We start from the raw sequence: 18,657 nt of genomic DNA, 5'->3' as shown, positions 1-18,657 counted from the left end.
ATTAAGATATAAAATCTGAAAGTTCTATTTTTAATCAAATCAAGAAGCACCCCTCCACTTGGTTCTGGTTATATGAAAGGTACATATCCTAAGTAGGCCTACCTGTTATCTGAAAAATATTCATGCAAAGTGTGAATATTACATCAGATACTTCGATGAGAGAATTATGTGAAACACTTAATTTAAAGCTGAAAATTCTCTGAAGAGATGTTTTATTACAAATTATGTAAACATTTCTTTATTTAACCTCTTCTACTTTGTGCTTCATAAAGAATTGGCGTTCACATTATTGACTAAATAGAGAATTTGGGGGGAGCGGTACTGAGCTGTAAGAACCTGTTTCTAATACACAAGCACTAACAGTGCTATTCCACCTGGTCTGGAGTTCAGTTGAGATTATATATTTGGAAGTATATATTATATATTTGGAAGAAAAATATATTTGGAAGTATTTAGAAATGAAATTCACGATCCCTGCAACTTCCTTTCAAAGGGTTCAGCAAAATATGAGAAAGAGTAAAACAAGAATGTGGCAAAATGTTAAGAATTTAGAAAAGATTGTGTAGTATTCATATTATTGCTTATTTTCTGTCTGTTAGACATTTTTCAAAATAAAAAGTTGGGTAATAAATTCTATGATTTTAAGCCAACTTTTCAATGTGTGAAGTGAGCATGTGCAAAAGTTGTTCAGTTAAGTAGTGTGAATCACCCTAGATCCTAAATATTCCAGGATGCTGGCCAAATCTAGTCTACACTGCACACTGCATACTGCTATTGTAGATCTTTCAGTGAAAATCATCAGTAATCTTATACTTTGTTTTATAGATAAGCACCAAATGTTTAAGGAAAGTTATATTAGAAGGGGAAATATATTACCTAGTGGCCTAATTACTCTTTAAAATTTCTAATGTTGAAAAGTTGTCATATCTAACTAAAAAAGTTTTAAAATATTAGTTTACTATTTATTGATAGTATCATATTAGGATTGCCTCCTGTCTTGTCTAAATACATTCTTTTAAGAATAGCATTCTCTTAAGTATTTAAAAATAAATTATGAAATATTACAAATGCTAAGTGAAGATATTTAGATAGTTTAGAGAGGATACTTTTCTAACTACTTAACTGAACAACTTTTGCACATGCTCACTTCACACATTGAATAGTTGGCTTAAAATCATAGAATTTATTACCCAACTTTTTATTTTGAAAAATGTCTAAGCCCTGGCCGGTTGACTCAGTGGTAGAGCATCGGCCCGGCGTGCAGGAGTCCCAGGTTTGATTCCCACCAGGGCACACAGGAGAAGCACCCATCTGCTTCTCCACCCCTCCCCCTCTCCTTCCTCTCTGTCTCTCTCTTCCCCTCCCGCAGCCAAGGCTCCATTGGAGCAAAGTTGGCCTGGGCACTGAGGATGGCTCTATGGCCCTCAGGCGCTAGAATGGCTCTGGTTGCAACAGAGCAACACCCCAGATGGGCAGATTATCGCCCCCTGGTGGGCATGCAGGATGGATCCCGGTCGGGCGCATGTGGGAGTCTGTCTGACTGCCTCCCCGTTTCCAACTTCAGAAAAATATTTTAAAAAAATAAATAAATAAAAGAAAAATGTCTAAGACAGAAAATAAGCAATAATATGAATACTACACAATCTTTTTCTAAATTCTTAACATTTTGCCACATTCTTGTTTTACTTTTTCCCATATTTTGCTGAACCCTTTGAAAGGAAGTTCCAGGGATCATGAATTTCATTTCTAAATACTTCCAAATATATTTTTCCATAAAAGATATTCTCCTGCAGAACCCCAATATGACTACAACATTCAGGATATTTAGCACAAATGGAATACTATTATATGATCTACGATCAATCAGATTCCTTTAATTGTCTCAATGTTATACTTCACAGTTTGTTTTCTTTATTCAGTATCTAATAAAAAAGGATGCCTTGCAATTGGTTGCATGACTCTCAGTCTCCTTTAATCCTGAAAAAATTTTCCAGGATTTTAAATTTTTTTTACCAACATTCACATATTTGAAGTGCTCAGGTCAGTTATATTGAAGGATACTTACAGTTTGGATTTACAAGCTTTGGAGAAGAAAAATTGTTTCTTACTATTTCCTTATAATTATATTCAGGTGAAACATTTTTGGCACAATAACTTTAGACAAGACCGTGTGTTCTACTTCATGAGGGTATTATACCAAGAAGTATGTGATGTCGGTTTGTCCCTCTATTAGGGATGTCACGTGTTATCTCTTGGTTAGGCTGGTGTCTGCCAGATTTATTTCTGTAAGATACTTTTTCCTTTTTGTAATCAGTAAGCATTCTGTGGGGTGACATGTAGATATAGTGTGACTATCTTATCCCCATAAACTATTTACCTAATAGTGGGTCATCTTTTGATTATTCTTGTAATAGTAGTTGCAGAAAAGTTATTTACAATTCTGTCATTTCCTTTAAATTTTATTAGTTTGTATTCTTCAGTGAAACAGAGCTTTTCCTTCTCTGCACCCTTATTTGCACACTATCACACACTCTGGGCTCATGAATACTTCTTTTTAGTCAATGTGCTTTAATCTATTACATACATTATTACTTTTTTCAAGTGATCGCAAATTTGGTCAGAGGGTGTCCCTTAAATCTGGCTTTTATTGCTTCTGATGTTTCCCCTTCAGATTTTGAGTACTTCTTTGTCTTCTGGCACCAGGTATTCTAGGCTTCCCCAAACTCACTGAAGCAGAAAGGCTTTAAATAAAAAGAAGACTAATTCCATGTTCTCACAAATGGCAATATTTCATCTTTTCATATGGATGGATCCTGAGAATACTATGTAAGCAAAATAAGTCAGTCAGAAAAAGTTAAGAACTATATGATTCCACTCATATCTGAGATATAAAAGTTAGACTCATATACATAGACAGTCGTATGATGGTTACCAGAGGGAGGGTGTGGGAGGTGGTCCAGGTAAATGGAACCAAATATACAGTAACAGAAGATGGTTTGAATTTGAGTGAGGGGCACAAAAGACAATATATGGATTATGTACCATAGAAATGTACACCTGAAACCTTTATGATCCTATAAACCAATGTCACCCCATTAAATTGAATAAAAATAAATTAATTTTTTTTAAAAAGATTAACTCAGTTCACTTTTAATGCAGCAACTGGATTCAGGCACAAATACTGGAATAGTACCCAGAACATAGAAAGTGCCAGGCAGTATGGTAGATCTGTTCCTTAACTATTTTTTGCCATAGTTTGAAGCCTTTGTGCAATTCTCAAAAATATGAACTTCTAATTTATAGCGCAGACCTTTATGTTACTCTTTCAATCTCACATATTTATTCTTATTCAATATTTTAGTTTTTGTTTTCTTTTTTCTCCATATGGAGACCATTTGTATAGGTAACCGTCAGAAAAGTTTTTCTTAGATTACTGTCTAATGTTAAAATGTACACAACAGCACAGCATAAACCCCCCTAGAAAGTAAAGCCTTTAAAAATTCTTGAAATTATCAAGGAATTTCATAACTAAAGGAAATGACGTGAAGAAATACCTAGGCTTTTATGGGGTGGGTGGGGTAAGAAATTTAATAGGCTCGCAAATGTAGTACTACCATTCAAGTCATCTGAGTGAATCACTGAAAGGAAAGAGAATTCGAAGAAGAGTGATATCTGGGGAGCTCACAAGAAAGAAAAGTGGGGTCTCATTGCTTACAAGTTTTATATATTTATTTATTTATTTATTTAAATTAGAATAGGAGGATGGTGTGTGTGTTTGTGTATAATATGTATGTATGCATGTACACACATAGGGTTAAAAATGGGACACACAGTATTTATTCAACATATATTTATTACAATTCCATGCTAAGTAGGCATCGCAGTACTGTCTAGGAATATAAGAACCATCAAAACTAGAAGGGGCCCTACCTTAGTGGTTAATTAAATAGTTACACAAATAAATGGGGATTTACAACTCTTTGTAATTATTTGCAGTGAGGGATCTGAATACATAAACATGGATACATTTATGCATATGAGTAGATATGTATGGGTATATGTCCATTATAAGTGGACTCGACTCAGTATAAAGAAAGAGAGGGCTCATTTGAAAAAGAGACGTTGGCTAGATATTTTAAGTGCTAACTAAATGTTAAGTAGGCAATGTTTGCACATGTATGCTTACAGATGCTGGGACAGGAAGGAGCAAGGTGAGTCAGGGCAACCTGAAGAAAGCCAGCCAGGTGAAGCAGAGGGAAAGGGTGGGAGAAACAAACCAGGTGAGACTAGAAGAGTCTGATCTTGCTGGGTTTCCAAAAATCAGATGCAGAGTTTTGATATTTATCTTCAACAAAACAATGGTAAGCATTTAAGTGGAGTGTGGAGGCAAAGCAGTGAGAATAGTTCTCCTATCTGCATTTTTAAAAGACTCCTCTACAACTTGGAAGATGGATTTGGAGGGGGAACAATGCTGGAGGCCCAGAGACCAGTTCTAAAACCCCTGTAGTTATCTACACGAAAGACAGTGAAAACTTAGAGTTGGGTGACTGCCGAAGGCAGCTCTATCACTCTACTTTGGGAAGTAACAATCAAAGACTCTGTGAAGGCTGTGATATGGAGTTAAATAAGAGGGACTGTCAAGGATAAAACCCAGATTGATAGCTGGGGCAGCCTGGAGGTTTGGCGTGAGATGGGCAGAGATCACAAGTTAGATTTGGACATGTTTCATTTGATGTTTCTTTAAGATAGGCAAGAAGAAATGGCAAGTACACAGCTGTATCAACAAATAGAGAACTTAGAAGAACTTTCTGAGCCATAATAAAGTTTTCTAAAAAAAACTTTATGTTCTAAATAAAACACATGTCAATAATTTCATGGAATTCTTTTTGGATAGTACTTTTTGTATATATGTTGGGAACACTTGAGATAAACTAAAGTTCTGAGGTATTAGATCAGTGATGGGCAATCTTTTGAGCTTGGTGTGTCAAAATTCGCCAAAAAACCGAGCATAACTAGGGTGTGTGTCACTTTGAGAAAAAAACCTATAATTTCACGATATTTATAGTTTAAATAACAATAATGTATAATTGTAATATATAACTGTATTTAATAAACCAAAAACTAATTATTTAACTTACCTGCTTAGTGACTTCTTTGTTCATCTGTCAATTGGTTTCTTTTGTTGGTCTTGATATTATTTAACTTGTGTGGGGTGCCGTGAACTAAGATAAGTGAGGGGGAGGGGAAATTATTAACTAACCTGCCTATTAGTGACTTTTTTGTTACTGAATTTCATTGGCTAAATCTTCAATTGAAGGTTGGTATTTTGTACACTTCAAGCCCAAGCAAGCACTACTAATTTCATCTGTCAATCTGTTTCTTTTGTTGGTTTTGATATTATTTAACACTGAGAATAAGGTCTCACAAAAGTAAGTAGAGGGAAAAACTGTGAGTAAAGCCATTGCTATATTTTTCAGGGTGCTAAAAGTGTCTGGTAATCGGGTCCAGGCACTCCAAATTTCCTGTTCGTAGTGGCACTCCTCTTGATTCTCCAAGCAGCACCTTTCCAGATTCTTAAGCTTTGATCTCAAGTCGACAAACACCTGAGCCCGATGCTGTCTTGAAATTCTGCAAGTTTCATCTTATGTAAATTAAGATGGCTGCCGCTATTTCTAATGGTGGGAAACGGCACCCATAGCTCAGGCCCTTGCCTCTCCCAGCCTCCCCCTCACTTATCTCAGTAATGATGGTCAATTAGAAATCCACAACACCCCAGAACAGTAGATCGGATGATGGTTGCTGTGGTTATGTGGTTGCTGGTAATGGCGATCACAGGGCCCCCAGAGATGTGTCCCCCTCGGCATTCTGCTGTTCCCTGCTCCACCAGCCAGAAGTGAGGTCAAAGATCCCCTAAGGGCCTAACCAGAAGTCCCAGAACTAGATGCTCAGTGCGGGAGTTCTGTTGTTTTGGCTTACAGACCTCCGGCATAGAGTGTCTACACTACAGCAAATGTTTTATCCTCAGCTACTGCACCTGGCCGTGCAGGAGCCGAGGATGAAACGTCCTTCTCTGCATGTGGCCCCATACTTCTCTAGTATGATGCAGCCGTGTGTCATCGAAAATGGCTACGCGTGTCAGTGCTGACACACGTGTCATAGGTTCGCCATCACAGTATTAGATGAACAACATCTGCTACGTGAGAGCTCCAACAAGCTGCAAATCCATTTATATTCTAAATGCTGTTATAATCTTCTGATCTGCAAAATCTAAATATATGACCTTGCTAGACTTTCTGCAAGTGAGACAGTTAGATAGGCAGACAGACATTGCAAAAGTGATCATATAAGTATAGAATCAATACTTAAAATATTTAAGAATCGGCCATTAATAACTAGTAAGACCATACCAGTGCAACTAAATGCCAGCCCTGTCACAGAAGCTGAATCTCATCTCTGATAGTAAGTTCCAACTGAAAATAGAGTACAAATATCAAAGTAAAAGAACGTTAATATTTACTGCTTTTAGTTCAATAATATTACTATCACCCAAGCATATTTTCATAGGTTGAGAAAATTGATTTTTTGGGGCGGGGGATAAATTTTACTCACATTCTAATCTAATGTTCAAAGAATGCTATGGGAAAATCAGATTTATTCATAGATACGTTTCTAAAGAAATTATGTTTATATTTCAAGTTTGAGAATTTTGAAAAGCATACAATGAACATCATCATTTTATCTAAATCTTCTGTATTTGCTTAAAACAACCAGTACCTATAGGTAACAGCTCTAATTCCTTGTGCTCTAATCCTTCTTCTTAAAAAAGAAGACAACAGAAATGACTATGAAACTAAAGTGAGCTTCTTGATTTTGAAACTAATGGAAAAATAAGTATTACATTCTTCATTTAAATCGACAATGTTGCCTTATTTTCTTTTCTCATTTTCACATATATCTAATAGAGGGTTCTGAAATTACTTTCGCTACATTAACGGGGTATATTTTTTCCTTTTCTTAACTACATTCTTGAGTGTTTTAGATTTCAATTTAAGGTAGTAGCAAAGGAATATAGCAAAAGGAGGCATCGTGAACCAGGGGACTGGAATGTATCCTATCTGTTTATTCTGACAAGGGAGGTTTTCTCTTGTATACAAGAATGAACAGTTCAGAGAAAGGAGGGTTTCACTTGCACAGTCTCTGCCTTTATGTCACACAAGAAAAGGCAGATGTTACACTAAAATTTCACTGCCTATATAGGTCTTTGTGCTGCTCAAAGGAAAGAAGTTCCCTCTTTCCCTTATCACCTCCACAATCCAAGCACCTCAATTTCATCTTCTTGCAGTTCCCACTGCATCACTATATGCTTGTTAGACATCGTAACAAAAGTCTATCAAATACAGTTGGGGGTCAGCCTGAGGTTGAGTGTCAGGCCGTTCAATTGACCAAGAAGCTTCCAGTAAGAATGAATAATACACAGTGAAACAATCATAGATCAAATTGTGTTCTGCACAACTGCTGCCATCACCTTTGCAGGAAAAGCTGCCACTCTTGATTGGGTAAAACCTGCTCTTCTTGTAATTGTGTGAACGCAACTAGTTTTTTACACACACAAACAATGACTTAAATTTTAACTGTTAAGCATTTATATTAAAAAGATTCTTTCTTTAAAAAGAGTACGATATACACTGTTACAGAAGACATCTAAGATAGAAGAGGACTGGGAAGTAATATAAGAAAATAGTATCTTATGATTTGGTAAATTCAGATGCTTGATGTAGCCAATACAGAAATGACATTTCATATTAACTCAATTTTAAGAGCAGATCTCATGTTATGGTCTAGACCAGTGATAGTCAACCTGGTCCCTACCGCCCACTAGTGAGCGTTCCAGCTTTCATGGTGGGTGGTAGCAAAGCAACCAAAGTATAAATAAAAAGATAGATTTAACTATAGTAAGTTGTTTTATAAAGATTTATTCTGCCAAACTTAGCAAAAATCCGATATAAAGTACTTGGTACGTATTTTTATATGCTTTAACTTGCTGTAACTCAGCTTTATAAATTTTATAAAGTTACTTCCCTACTTTAAAAATCACCATTACTGTGGAACCGGTGAGTGGTTAGAAAATTTTACTACTAACAGAGATACAAAAGTGGGTGGTATAAAAAGGTTGACTACCCCTGGTCTAGACTCTAGAAGAAACATTAGAAGTAAAAAAAAATTAGAGTTTTATTCTTACTTCTCTTTGCATCTGGGATCATATACTCTCATGTAAGTTGTATACATGGGTAATTTTCAGAGCTTTCTAATCTCTGTGAGAATACTATATATTTTGCAAAATGTTGGTATGTTCTTAGTGTGTCATTAGTGTATAAGCTAAATACATCTAAGACAGACAGCAGTTTTCTATAACTCTCTCCTGTTCCCAACACCCATATGTTAGCACAGGAAACATTCAATTGAGGCAATACAAAAAGGTTCTAATAGTTTACTTAGGTTGGTTATAGATTCTGGCCTCTTCTAAGAGCATACTTTATAGCAGTGGTCCCCAACCGTTTTTGGGCCATGGACTGGTTTAATGTCAGAAAATATTTTCACGGACCAGCCTTTAGGGTGAGTCGGATAAATGTATCACGTGACCGAGACAAGTGTCAAGAGTGAGTTTTAGACGGATGTAACAGAGGGAATCTGGTCATTTTTAAAAAAATAAAACATTGTTCAGACTTAAATATAAATAAAACGGAAATAATGTAGGTTATTTATTCTTTCTCTGTGGACCAGTACCAAATGGCCCACAGACCAGTACCCGTCCGTGGCCCAGGGGTTGGGGACCACTGCTTTATAGCACTAATTTTTATGGCACAAGTTCCAATATTGAACCAGGTGTCATTCCTTATTTGCATAAGCATGTTTCAAGGGCATGAAAAAATAAAACCTCCGATAATATTTCTTCCTTTCCTGTTTTTTTTGTTTGTTTTTTTGTTTTTTTGTTTTGTATTTTTTCTGAAGCTAGAAACAGGGAGAGACAGTCAGACAGACTCCTGCATGCACCTGACCGGGATCCACCTGGCACGCCCACCAGGGGTTGACGCTCTGCCCACCAGGGGGCAATGCTCTGCCCCTCCGGGGTGTTGCTCTGTTGTAACCAGAGCCACTCTAGCGCCTGGGGCAGAGGCCAAGGAGCCATCCCCAGCGCCCGGGCCATCTTTGCTCCAATGGAGCCTCAGCTGCGGGAGGGGAAGAGAGAGACAGAGAGGAAGGAGAGGGGGAGGGGTGGAGAAGCAGATGGGCGCTTCTCCTGTGTGCCCTGGCCGGGAATCGAACCCGGGACTTCTGCACGCCAGGCCGACGCTCTACTACTGAGCCAACCGGCCATCATTTCAGGTACTTTCCTGTTTTTGCAGTACTTGAAATGATGTGTGAATATATGTATATATACAAATCTAACATGCAGATACACGTACATGTACATATATACACATACATTCATGTGAATGTATATGTCTCTCTCTATATGTGAAAGCATCCATTGTGTTCTGGAAATACATATTTAAATAAGGTCAAGGCCCAGGAGAGCTAAAATATTAGCCAGTTTGTATACTAATTTTTCACCACTCACAGTCACCCAAAAAAAAGATTTCAGGGAAACAGGACCAGAAGTAAATTTTTATGGAGTTGATGTGACAGAAAAAAGGTCAGGCTATGAGCTTGAGCTTGGTGAGCACTGAAATTTGTAATATTGGGCCAATGAAGCCAGGAGACCAGTGAACAAGTAGAATGGTCCCACTTAAAAACAGATAGATGGTTAGAGGCATGAAAAATAATCCATGCCATCTTAAAAGTCCAGCCCTATGACTCTTATCCGGGTTAGATGACCCCCATAGGTATTTTGAGAAAGGCCTAGGTTGTCATGATTTTTGGAGGAGGGGAGTACCTGCCCCACTTAATTAAAAATTGTCTGAATGTCCCATATAACATACAATGTCCCACTGAACCAAACTTATAAGGAATACCAATCTGTGGAACCTGGAACATAATCATAATTGAGCATTTTGTAAGAATTTCTACCACAAGCCTGATGATTTTCAATAAGATTGCTTAATAATTCAGTCATTTTGTAGAGTCCGTCTCCTAACTCTAGAATCAATAGATTACAATATTCTTAGAAAATAAATCTGAAAGGCAATATCAGCACTTGATCAATAATTTTTTTCCTTTTTTTTTATTAAGTGAGAGATGAGGAGGCAGAGACAGACTTACTCATGCACCCCAACCAAGATTCAGCCTGCGAGCCCCCTACCGGGCAATGCTCTGCCCATTTCGGCATTGTTATGTTGCTCAGCAACCAAGCTATTTCAGCCTGAGACAGAGGCCATGGAGTCATTCTCACTGCCAGGGCCAACTTGCTCAAACCGTTTGAGTCATAACTGCGAGAGGGGAAGAGAGAGAGATAGGAGAGAGAGAGATAATTTGACCTGGCATATTTTCCCTACAATGGGCACCATTATTTCCTTCTTTCTGATATATACAGATAAGTCTAGTTTGTAATTATCCTACTACTACTTTTAGTCTACCTGTATTCTTTCAGTTGTCTATACTTTTTATATGGTAAGTCTTCTAATTTATGTCTTAAATCCAAATTTACTCATTGTATATAAGGTACATACAAATTTCTGACTTCTTTAATATGGGTTCCAGTCAAGTCATTCCCAAACATTCGTGTTGGGAAATCACACTTTATTATAAGTAACTTCTATTTTATTGTTCCTCTTAATTACTGATATATTCAGGAACTACATTACGGATGGGTTACATTTCAGGATACCAGAAGGGTAACAAAAAGTATTTATCACTAAAAAGAGGACAGGGTTAAGGACCACAGTTTTGTCCATGGTGAGAATTCAGAGAATGACAGAAAACAGAAAAATCACAAGCCTTGTGCATTACCTTTGTACCTTTTCATTTTGTGACTGTCTTGTACAGATGATATTGTATTGGCCAGAAAGAGTTAACTCCCCTAACTACCCAACTTAACTAGATGGGAGCTGGCTAAAGAGCCAGGAGATCAGGTTTCTAGTTTCTGTTCTGCCACTAACTACCACTGTGAACTTTAGCAGTCACTGTGATCACTGTGAACCCCCATTCCCTTAACCGTAAAATGAAGGCAGTGGAATAAATTACTTTGAAGGTCTTTTGTAGCTCCATAACAAAATGCATAATTCTGAGTCTAAGAAACTGATTCTTCTGATAAATGTATATAAAATATATCCTGTGGGTCTCAATTATTCCAACCACAATATTTCTTTTTAAAATACATGGTTTTGTCAAGTCTTTAAAAAAATTCCATGCCCTATACAAAACAAAATGTGTCCTTAAGAAAAAAGTACCCATACGCTTGAAGTCGTGAAAACATTTATTATGAGAACATACTTCTCATTCCGAAAGCGACATCTACTTTTCTATTACCATTCTGCTCACTGCTATAGAAGTCACAGTTTTACTTTTTGCTTTGAATTCTTGAATAAAAATGATCTTATCTGCTTTTCCAATCATATATTTTTGGCTGCTCTAACTCTTCTGCATAGAAGTTCTCTAAATTTCTTCTAATAGTTCACAGAACTAACAATTCAACAAAATCTATATACAACTCAACGCTGACTATAAACAAGGTATTTAACAGTAAGTGCTATAGTGTGAATCAACTTCTTGTTCAAGTAACTGTTTCATCCACAACCAATTTTGCCCTGAAGCTTTTGAAAAACACAATAGAAATCTGTTAAATTGGCAGTCTTGCTGAACTTCAACTATTTTATCTAAGCAGGTCCTCAGTAACAATGGATACTTGAGAGCTTTGCTTTGATGAAATGTGCTTTGCTTTGGAGCATAGGTGTGGAGATCAAATGGACCAAATCTCTTATTCTGATGGTGTCTTGCTGTTTCCTCTTCTGGAAAGAATATATATAAGGCTTATAAATGTCACCTTCACACCGACACAAGTGTAAGTTTTAGGAAAACCTTGCACTTAAAAATACAGTTTAGGAAGATTTATAAATTAGAATCTTCCTATTTGGGTTTCAGGAGTACCCCACTACCATGTTTTAAAAACATTAATCACCTGTTACATGTAAACTGTTACATTAATCACCTGTTACATGTAAACTGGGGTTGAATCTCTCATATTTGGATTGAAGGACTTCTTTTTCAGGAACATGTCTAATTCTTAACACATATTCGTTAAATACAATACTTATACAATTACATCCTGATTATCTTTCCGTGAATTATATACAATCTACGACGTTGTCATACCACATTTGCTTGTTTCTTTCACCCAGCTAGTTTCTGGGCTGGCTGCCCAGCCTCTCCACCTCCCCATAAATTGGTTTTAATGTTTGAGGTATGTAAGCTCATTTAAAAATTAACCTAAACAAAACAAAAATAATTAGAAAGGCAACTTGCCCACTATAACAATGAAAATCATTTTTAAACCAAACATGTAATACATTCCAAAGACAAACACATATGGCTTTTTAAATAACCATGATTTGGGGTTATCTTTGCCTCTGTTCCTCTCATTAGCATGAATAATTCAGAGTGCTTACCATACATGGTGAACCTCTTTTCCCTCAATAATTCATTTTTAGTATACAGAAAAATAAGATGTAACACAGCCTTGTGTGTTTCCACAGTTTTAAATTAGGTCATATTTTTAAAGGCAACTTAGTTTCAAATTTTTCTGTAGTTTGGGTTCATTATCTTCCATGCCATCCTGGTAGTAAATAAGAGGAATCTTATGCTCTCAAGACAAGGGAGGCATAGATCAGTGTGGCAGACAAAAGGTGGAAGCCCCAGATTGTTTCGGTTCTTGTGTGTGTGTGTGTGTGTGTGTGTGTGTGTGTGTGTGTGTGTGTGTGTGTGAGAGAGAGAGAGAGAGAGAGAGAGAGAGAGAGAGAGAGAAAGGGACAGGGACAGACGGACAGAAAGGGAGAGAGACGAGAAGCATCAATTCTTCATTGCGGCATCTTAGTTGTTCAGTGATTGCTTCCTCATATGTGCCTTGATGGGGGGGAGGGGGCTCCAGCAGACCAAGTGAGCCCTTGCTCAAGCCAGCGACCCTGGGCTCAAGCTGTTGAGCCTTGCTCAAACCAGATGAGCCCATGCTCAAGCTGGCGACCTCGGGATTTCGAACCTGGGTCCTCGGCGTCCCAGTCTGATGTCCTATCTACTGCACCACCACCTGGTCAGGCTGTTTCAGTTCTTGATACTCTTCAAATACACATCAATTATTCACAAAGTATAAGCAAAATTACCAATTTCTTTTGCCTCAAAAATATAAATGTGATTTGGGACATTACATCCAGAGTTGAGTAGAAAGAATTTCTCAACATTCCGGGTGCAGTGAAGGAACAACATTATTTATTATGCAATTTCATTCTAAGTAATAAAAATATCCTAGCATTGCAGTTTTAGCAAACATTCCTAAATAAAAAGCATTCCCTAAAATGGGGTAGGATGATACTGAAAACCTCAAATTTTGCTTGAATGATGACTTGAACCAAATGAAGGATGTGAATCTACCTGCTGATTGTATATAAACTCACCCGGGTTCTCAAACACAATGACAATGCTACTATAGAGATATTTTATTCAGATTCTATATAAAATAACCTGTTATTCATACCTAACATTTTACGTGAAATGGTGTGTATGTCTTAGGTCTCCTTAATTTGGGGTTTGAAATATTAAAATGGTCTCCTATTTTATAAATTATTCCTGGGAAGGTATTACACTCTTCTGGAAACCACACTAATTTTTTGGAGTTACAGGGCTGTTTAATGCACAGCTTCAGAGATCCCGTTGTGACCAGAAAGAAAAGGGAAAGAATGCCATCAGGAGGAGGCTACTGAGGCATTTATTCTCAGCTTATCTCTGGCTACAAAAAGGTGGAGGGAAAAAAAGCAATCAGATTTTGCTGGAGTACACACCAGTCTTGGCCAAAGGCTTTAAACTTTTTTGACTTTTCCTTTCATTGAACATAAAAAGAGAAGAACTTATAGTGTAATGAGCCAAACACAACAGTTGCCAGACTTGGGTCAATATCAGATACCATTACAGCTTTTGGGATGTTCATGGAAATGCATGAAATGAAGATGTATGTGTTGATACCCATGAAAATCAAACACTGCACTTTAAGTGGGTGGGAGAGAACAGATGGTTGGTAATGATTTAAAACAATGATGTTTCTGGACTGGCACCAAGCCTCTGTATTAAAAAATATATAGTGTTTAGTGAGTACAAATCAACATCTATCTGCAAGGTGCTAATTTTCTGGAACATGATAACTGTAGAAAAAGAGATAAAAACCAAATGAGGCAACAGAAAAATTCCCATTTCCTCAAGGCATTCAGTGCGGGCTATTTTTTTATTGACTGTATTCAATCAAAGTGTTATCTGTGGGATAAGAGGGTTTTAATGTTCTGCCAATAACTAGTCAACTCTTAGGCTCTAGTTATGGTATTCTTTTTTAATGTATCAAGCAGAATTGTAATTTTGTTCTGTACATCTGATTCACATGGACTCAAGCCCTTAAAAACCCTTTGAGCAGTAGTAATTAAATCTTGGTAGTCCAGGGTACCCTGGCCCATGGAAAACAATAAAATTCTCCTTATCCTCAATTGATAGGCAGGCATATGGCATTATGATTATGTGCTGAAATTGGCAGGTGCCAGCTACTGCATCAGGAACACATAAATATTACATATGGTTATACTGTATTTCGGTGTGTACGGTATATATGAGTCTAAAGGAAGCCCATGTCCTTTAAAGCTAGTGGAACAGTAACAGAACAGATAAAATTATATAAAGATAAATTCATGAAATGTTTAAGGTTAAAGTGAAGAAAAATAAACATTGGTAAGTAGTACTCTTAATTAGTATAAAAACTGCAAAAAATGAAGAGTCCTTATTAAACAGCCACAGTGTTTTGATTTGGTTCTTATAACACAAAGGAAAAAAGTCATATAAACACACACTCTCTATTATTTACTTGCCATCCTTTTCACAACCCTGGGAAATTCAGGAACAGTTTGCTTGTGGGAGGGAGTTGGGGGTGGACCTGCCGGGAGAGGAGGGAGGTGGAGCAGCGGCTCTAGCTTCGCACCTGTGAACTTAGTTGGAAATAACTCCCGTCAGGCATCAGACATAGCACCTTTTATCCTTCTAACAAAAACATGCTGATAGGCAGGATGCTCAGACGGAGCGTAAGGCGGCGAAAGTAACCGTGTGAAAGTAAAGGAAACAGCACAAAACCACCACGCAGTTTCTTCTTTCCTAACCCGCGTCAAGCCCCCCGCCCCACGCCCATTTTCCCCTCGCAACCCTTTCTCTGGGGCCACATAGAACCTGTGTCCCGAGTTTCCTAATTTCTCTCCCACACTGAAGGCAGCAGCCTTTGCAAGGTTTTGGAGTTTGGGACCTATACAAAAAAAGACAGCAGCAGAAATACTCATCTTTCTGCCAAACAGCCCGAAGGACTGGATAAACCGGCATCAGAAACTCAAGACAGTTCTTTCTGGTGTCCTCTTTCCAAGCCCTGCGCGCCCCCGTGGGGGCTGGCACCGGAATCCTGGTGCGCAGGGTGCCCCGCCAGAGCCCCGAATCCGACCCGGACAGCTGTCCTCCTCCCCCGTCCCTCTCAAGGGCTTTTCACCCCGCCATCTCCCGGACACCCCCCAGCACGTCCAGTAAAGAGAATGGGAGTGAAGTGGGTTTGGATATCGGCGGGTGTGGGGGGCGGTGCTGGATGCCAAGTGGTAGGAAGGTAAAGGAAGGTGCGTCCGGCAGTCAGCAGAGGCGAATACCTGGAAAGGTGAGGATGCATTTCCCCGCCCACTCGGACCCGGCTCGGATCGTGGGGGTCGCGCTTCGCCCCGCAATCTCGGCCGTTCTGATCTCGAATTCCCACCGCTCCTGCCCCCTAAGCGTGCCCGAACCCGAGTACGGTTACCTCTCCAGAGGCGAGGGGAGCCGAGGCGAGCGGGCGCTGCAGGCACTGCTCTTCCAGGAGCGGAGCTTCTGCAGGAAACTTCCCTGCGCTCTGGAGCAAACTCTCGTGGACCCTCCCGCCGCCGGCCGCTGGGTGGGAAAGGGCGCTGCGCGGCGCGCGGGGAGCAGGGGCTGGCGGAGCCGGTGCTCGCCCTCCCGCGTCCAGCCGGCGGGGGGTGTGGCGCCGCCTCTGCTGCGTGGGTTCCCGTCCTCCCGCGCGATCCGGCCGAAACAGCGGCGCCACTGCCACCGCCACCGCCACCGCCACCGCCACCGCCACCGCCACCGCCACCGCCACCGCCGCGCCGCGGCAGCTCCGCCTCCCGCGTTTTATACCCCCCTCCGCCCGGACGCAATGCCTTCTTTTTCTCCGCCTTTGTGGTTCCCTCTTCCTCTCACTTTCTGGTCTTCCCTCTGCTGTTGGCTGGCCCTTCCTCCCCAGACCGGGGCCGTCCCGTGGCTCTAGTGGCACCCCACTCCTGATTTCCCTTCCCTCCCTCACCGCCGCTGTGGTTCGGATTCCTCTCCCAGGTGCGCCAGAAACACCTGAAGGACAAACCAATAGGTTAGTAGTAGGTTGTGGCAAAGGTTGACTCCCAAATCTTAGACTTCCTTTCACTTTACAGATTAAAAAGAGAAAAGAAAAGAAATACACACAATTATTGTAAAAGTAAAAAGTGCAGTACAGAAATATTATGTGCCATAGGCGAGCTCTGAGTAAAGTGGCCATTTGCAATTTTGGAAACCTCACAGATCTCTCAGGCCACGAATTTCAAAATCGAACAAGCCGAAGTGGGCAGTTTGTAAAGGGCTTTGAAAAGACAAGATTAGGATAAAAAAATTTAAAAAAAAAATCATTAAAGGAAACAGTTCATCGAGATTTAAAAGTTAATCCAATCATTATGCTAGAAACAATTTGACCAAATTTGGGGAAATAAATTTAACATAACCCTTTATTGCTTGCTTTACACTCAGGCAGTTTCTATAAATTGACAAAAAAAACTTTTTAAAAAGTAGTTAAGTGGCTACACCTACCTCATTTCTACATTAGAATTTTTTTCCCCAAACAGATGTTACCAATTTTCTACATTTTCAGTTGGTCTTCTTTTTATAAATGACTTAGAAATAACACACTTGGTGGTAGTGGACCTTCTTTCACTGAAGAAATGATGTTATGGGACTTGCTTGCCTGATTTTGGTTTCTTTTAAAGAACCTGATTTTATTTTATTTTTTCCTATGAGTTTTATTTTTAATTTATATGTCTAGTGGTTTGTTTTTAACATTTAACTAGTCGTCTGTCCTCCCTGCTGTGAAAGTCTTTATTCATCACCAGAATGAACCTTTTTTCCTGCAGTTGGACTTTTAAAGAAACAAGGTGAAGTCTCCCAGCTGTATGTAACTGTCAGGCAATTAATGAGTGCTTGTTGATTGGATTAACAAATTTAACTTAATCTTTTGTATTTTGGTCCCATGGGTGCCATTCCATGTTTGGCGAATTCTTGGAGTTGTGACCATCCATTACCCCAGAGCAGTGAAGGCATCCCACCTGGGCTCAGAAGATCTGTACTCTAATTTTTGTCACACAACTATAGTGATTTGTTCATTCTCATTTGTAAAATAAAGGAGTTGAACAAGAATTCACGACAACTGTAGAATTTCTAAATTATTAAAGTTTTTGGAGCTAATCAGGGAAACTGTCCCATGACCAGGTCAACTTCTGATTGAATTTGCTTGATGGATGTACTTGCTGTGAGGCATTGTCACTCTATTGTGGGATTTTCCAGTCTTTAGAATTTATTTTATTCATCTAGCATAGCAAATCAAACACTTAGAATTGTGAACTGTCTTCCATTCCTAAACCTCTTTCCAAAGCCATTAAAATATGTTTAATGACTAAGGAAATGGAATGTTGTTAATATTCAAAGTTGGTGAATAAAGGATCAAAAGACCGCCTTAAAAAAGCACACCAGGCATCAGTATAAAATACATCTTCTCATTGCATTTGACTGGGAGTTACATGGTTAAGTGAAAATACTGCCTTTTTAAATTTTGTAGTTAAACTAATTTAATTTTTACATAGTGAATTGTTTCTAAAACATTGCTTCACGGCATGTTCCTAAACTCTCCAGTCGATTAATTTTGTTTAGTTCTGTGAATTTCTTGAAATATTTAACTATTGACTGCTCCGTGGGCAAGTATGACACTTACGGATCATTGGTCCTTTAATGTGTGGGTTCATAACAATTATAGCCATAAAAGAAGTTTCTGCATCATGTCTCAAGATACATTTGATAGGAAGAGTGCCTTTGTTGAAGGAGGAATTCATCATCACAGTGCAGATAACACTGGGGTAAGCATAAGAAATACAGTCAAACCTGACTTTGAAAATGTAACTAATAGGGTAAAGAATGAGCCTAGTGAGCTGCTCACATTTCATTAAAAATGTGTGTAAGGAAGACAGGGGTGGAAGGATAAGAAAGGAATAAAGAAGGATTTTTTTCTAGTATTTCTATGTACAAAAAAACTCCTTTAAAGTGTGGGTACAGCACTATTATAATAAGGATAGCTTTTGCTCTTTTGGGGTTTGTGCTTTTCTTTAACCATGCAGTTCT

General features: G+C 38.8%; 1 protein-coding gene across 1 annotated transcript in view; it reads right to left on the bottom strand.

Moving 5' to 3' along the window:
• Positions 1-16,278, bottom strand: part of CHST9 (carbohydrate sulfotransferase 9) — a 258,283-nt gene extending 242,005 nt beyond the window's left edge. Inside the window, exon 1 of the mRNA XM_066353444.1 lies at positions 16,007-16,278. The gene's annotated coding sequence lies outside the window, so the exon portion shown is untranslated. The remainder of the gene's footprint in view (positions 1-16,006) is intronic.
• Positions 16,279-18,657: the final 2,379 nt, after the last annotated feature.

The sequence above is a fragment of the Saccopteryx leptura genome, chromosome 11 (assembly GCF_036850995.1).
Source record: "Saccopteryx leptura isolate mSacLep1 chromosome 11, mSacLep1_pri_phased_curated, whole genome shotgun sequence".
In the NCBI taxonomy this organism is placed as follows: Eukaryota; Metazoa; Chordata; class Mammalia; order Chiroptera; family Emballonuridae; genus Saccopteryx; species Saccopteryx leptura.
The sequence above is the reverse complement of the archived record's forward strand: the minus strand, read 5'-3'. Positions and strand labels throughout refer to the sequence as shown.